Raw genomic sequence first — 5,340 nt, 5'->3', positions numbered from 1 at the left:
TCAGATAGATGGAAGAATGTTAAGTCTTGAAGACAAGGTGGATGATGTAGAACATTCCTACAGTAATAAAAAGGAAAGTCTTTAAAAAGAATATACAAGCATTTTATGACAACTTTAAAAAACCAACTGAGACTAAGGTCTTGAAGGAAGGAGTGTATATACAGACTGAAGGCATAGAAAAACTATTCAGTGAACTAGCACAAGAAACAAATAGTTAGTTGTGAAAATAATATGAACATCAGGCACAGAAAGCATTTAGAAGGCCAAATAGACATGGCCAAAAAAGAAACTGTCCACATTATATTTTGGTTAAAATGCCAAAATTCAGAGCGAAGAACGATTTCTACAAATTCAAGAGAGAAGCACCAAGTCATTGATAAATGGTAATGTACCTGGATAACTCTAAGGGCCTTTATGTATATTAATAATGCACTAATTAAAACAACTACAAATAAATACAAAAAAAAATCAGTAGAGAAGAAAGATAACAGAGGTAGGGAAGGGAGAGTACTGGGGATCAAACTGGAAAAGTGTATACCAAGCTTGTATGGTTATTTCAAAATTAACCCCAATATTATATATGAAATAATGATCTAATTAAGAAAAAGAAGTAAACAGTGAGTAAAACTACAGAAACTGCATGAACACTTGAAGAATGAATAATACAATTGCATAATCAAAGGGTCACTGATGAAATCCTGTGGGGGGGAGTTTTAAATAAACATCAGAACCATGTGAGAATCAAAACACAACATGGGATACAGTAAAAACAGTTCTTTTTTTGTTTTTTTTTGTTTTTTTTTAATTTTCTTTTATTGGGACATTGTGTGTGTGTGTATATATATATATATATATATATATATATATATATATATATATATATATATATATATATATAATAATGGGATTCATTATTCCAAACACAGAAATACACATAACATATTTTGATAAATCTACTACCCAGTACTTTCCCTTTCCCTCCCCATATCTCTCTCCTAAATAACATAAAAGAAAAACTAAAATTTCATTGTATGGGAAAATATATATATATATATATATATATTTTTTTTTTTAAGAGAGAGAGAGAGAGATTTTTTAATATTTATTTATTTTTTTAATTTTTGGTGGACACGGCATCTTTATTTTTATGTGGTTTTGATGATCAAATCCAGTGCCCCATGCATGCCAGGGGAGCACGTTACCGCTTAAGCCACATCCCCAGCCTGGGAATTTTTTTTTCATATTTGTTTCTTATTCAAATATTTAAACTAGATATCATATGCAAACTTGAATATCTATTTACCTAGAAACAGTCATTCCAATACTCCTTTCTCTAGATCAAAAAAACATCAAGGTTGTCCATTCCTGATATCAAGAAATGTGCTTTTAGCAAGTGTGACAATAATTTTTATGCTCCTCTACTAAAAATAATAGCTGATGTTTACTGAAAACTTATCAGGTACCATTGTGTAAAGGTCTATGATATTACTTAGTTGAATTTTTGAACATTGTATATATAAGCAAATGGAATCATTGAGAGATTACCTTGCCAAAAGTGAAACAGCTTAAAGAAGCAGTACTAGAATCTGATTAGGGAAAGGGAAAACTTCTTAGTTTACTTTTGGTCTTAACTCCTACACATCTGCAATACCTAGAAGTTGTGATTCCTATAATGCAAGTGGATGGAAGTCACTTTATGTAAAAATCTCTTAAGTTTTTCTTAGGCCTAACCTTTATCAGCTAACTCAAGATACAAGAACTTCTGTGATGATTTTTTTTTTTTAATAGGATTGGGAGAGAAAACATGTTAACAGTTATGCATGTAAAGGTAGAATGTTTAGCTCATGAAAATTACAAAAAAAGTATTCCAACAAAGCTTAGTATTAAGATAAATGGTCCTGATATTATAGTGTACATATTCCAAATTTTACTATCAATCACTAATATTATTATACTATGGAAATTTTAAAATATGAAACTGTTTACTGCGTGCATCAGTATTGCTATTATTGTCTAGAATTCTCCTACAAACAAAAAAAATTAAATATAATTTTGGTTTATTATTACATTATAATTTTACATAATAGTGGTTTTCATTGTGACATATTTCCATATGCATATTATAATTGACTCTAATTTATTCCCTCATACTTACCCTTGTCCTCATTACCTCCCATGTCCTATTCCCCTTCATCTACTCTTCTGGTCTTCTTTTAATTGTTTTCCATTTTGTAATTGGTACATTATAATTATACAGAAATGTTGGATTCATGGTGGTATATTCACTATTTATATAATTTTCCAGTGGTATTCCCCAGTTCTTCCTTTTTCCATCCTTACCTCCATCTTTATTCCCCTAATTTACCCCTACTGACTTTCCTATTTACCTGAAATTCTCCCATTTTATATCTTTTTTCTAACTTCTGTATCAGAGGGGAAATTAATTGACCAAAAAAACAAAACAAAAAAAAAAAAAAAAAAACACCGTAACTTCTCAAAATCAATGATGTTTTTCTCTATAAGCACTACATTGATTCAAATTCAAATGGGCTATGATTTCTCATTTTTCCAAGGTTGAAGTGTCACATTGGTTATAGCCATGTATATACATACATCAATACTAGTGTCTATTTTATTCTGCTGTCCTTCCCATCCCCCCTTCCCCACAGAAGATGGAAGGAGACCCTCATCATTGTACAAAATACATGTATGATGATGTGAGGGGAAAAAAAAGAAATGTGTCACGTTAGATTGGGTAGAGAGAGGTGATGGTAGGGTAGGGGAGGGGAAGGAGGACTTCCAAATTTTTAAAATGAAAGGTACATTGGGTTCTTTATCTTGGAAGAAATTCCAGTGTACCCTTGAAATATAATAACTTTTCTCCCCTTAGCACAGAGAGTTGTGTCAGAGTTATATTTTGATGTACATTTGAAAATATATGCCACAAATATCCAATCAAAATCCTAGTGCAAACTAATAATCAGAAGGTTGTTCAAAATTTCTCTTACCTATATAGAATTCACTGCTTATTATTTGCTTATGTAATAAAATATGAGATTAGTGATGGCTTTAGTGTGTGTGAGGTCAGTAGTCATTTCTCTTAAGCCCACATGGGTTTTCTATGGATATTAACAGAGAAACCATTAACTTCTTTCTAAAATATTAAAGTTCATAAGACAGATTTTGTTTTCTAAAATTAAAAGCCTATCTTTTAAAATAATTTGCCTCTCTAACATATGGTCATTATGTAAATGTATGTTTTTAATCTTTTTTTTCCAATTTAGAATGGAAGTGACTGACAATTAACTAAAAATAATTCTCAGCAAATATTGTGAACATTCAGCACAAAATGGAGCAAATATAATATTTTAGTGAATAAAAGAATATTATTAAATCCTCTATTATGGGGTGGAGTACCAGAAATTGAATTTAGGAGCAATTGAACACTAAGCCACATCCCAGCCCTATTTTGTATTTTTATTTAGAAACAAGGTCTCACTGAATTGCTTAACACCTCTCTTTTTCTGAGGCTGGCTTTGAACTTGTGACCTCCTGCCTCAGTTTCCCAAGCCACTTGGATTATAGGCATGTGCCACCACACCCAGCTAAGCCCTCTCTATTGTACTTATTAATATTTATCTAGTGTAATTAAATAAATATGTGGCAGCTGGTCGATTATTCATCACACTTGAGATGATTCCTATGAGTGTATTCTAATGACTGAAAGCAGTTTCCTAAAGAGCCTGAAGAAGAGCTAATGTAATAAGAAATGTAATAAGAAAGCTGAGGCTGCCACTTGCCTCTTATTGTTGAGAACAGATGGACTAAGTACTGAACACTAAGTGCTGGTCTCAGATTATTTCAGCAAATTAAATTACCAAGAACACCACCCAGTCTTCATTCAAGTTTGAGAAGGGGATGGACAATCATGTTTTGTGTTTCAGGGGCTGTTTCTTCTTGGTGGTTGTTTATTTTAGAAAATATTGTTAAAATTTTGGTCACAAATTGTTCAAGATAGCAGCATTTCACAGTTATTATTTCATCAACTATTTATGTACTAATTTAAGAATACTGAATTTTCACAAATGATAAATGACAAATAATAAAAATAATAGATGACTAATATTTATATCTCTAATAAACCTATAAAATACTTATAATCTTTCATAAACTGGTTACTGTAGATAACATTTAAGTCAGTTGACATAGTAACTTCATGAAAATATTTAATAGGGCCAAAGAGTGATCTCAAAAGTGGTATGTGGAAAACGCATGGGGTAATTTATTTGAGATAGGAAAGATCAAAATAAAAAGTCATATATAGAAGTAGATTGGGGACACATATTTTGACAATATGTGTAAAAACAGTATTTTTTCCATGAAAAAGAATGTATGTAAAAGAATTTTAGCAAAACAGATTACCAAGAATGAAACCCATTTGGATGCTTGCAATATTCAGAGAAATAGACAATAAGGAGTGTTCTATTTTGAACATTACCATATTAGGTAAGAAAAATATCCAAAAAAAATTTAAAAAAATATGAAGAAAAATGTTTTTATCCTTAACAACTTAATGTGAGCTACAAGTAAACAGTTTTTAAGGTTTCATAGAGTTCAGAAATTTGGATATTATAATGTCTTTTCTGCTTATTTTCCTCCAGGCTGAGCGAAAACTAGACATCTGAGAAGAATGTGGTAAAGTAGAAGGAGTTAGCTCTTGGAATTAAGCCCGGTGTTCAAACTCCATCTCTGCCAAATCCCAGTGATGAAGAACCTCATGAGTCACAGTGTTCAATATGGAAAACAACTTTTGCCCTGAGGGATTGTTAGAAAAATTAAATTAGACCTATCTGATTATCTTATATAATATCTAAAGTTTACAACCTGTTGAATATTTTTTAAGTAAAAAAAAATGATGTATTTTTAAAAAGGAATGATTTGGGCTGGGGATGTGGCTCAAACGGTAGTGCGTTTGCCTGGCATGCGTGCGGCCAGGGTTTGATCCTCAGCACCACATACAAACAAAAGATGTTATGTCTGCCAAGAACTAAAAAAATAAATAAATATTAAAAATTCTCTCTCTCTCTCTCTTTTACAAAACCAAAAATAAATAGGAATGATTTTTTTTTCTCTACAAATAGTTCCTTTACTTAGAGTTTCAGTGGTACTTAGTGCAAAGGCTAGGATGGAGATATTTTTCTCTTTATTCTTTATAACATCTTATCCAATTTCAAAGTTGCACAGTAGGTATTCCTTTTTAATAAAAACACATTAGGAAAGTGATCTTCAACTTTACTTGAAAAACATTGATCTGGGCATTGTGGAAATTACCTGCAATAT

This window comes from Marmota monax, unplaced genomic scaffold (genome assembly GCF_021218885.2).
Source record: "Marmota monax isolate L192 unplaced genomic scaffold, Marmota_monax_Labrador192_F-V1.1 WCK01_AAM20220418_F8-fsc00469, whole genome shotgun sequence".
Taxonomy (NCBI): Eukaryota; Metazoa; Chordata; class Mammalia; order Rodentia; family Sciuridae; genus Marmota; species Marmota monax.
Note: the sequence above shows the minus strand (reverse complement) of the source record.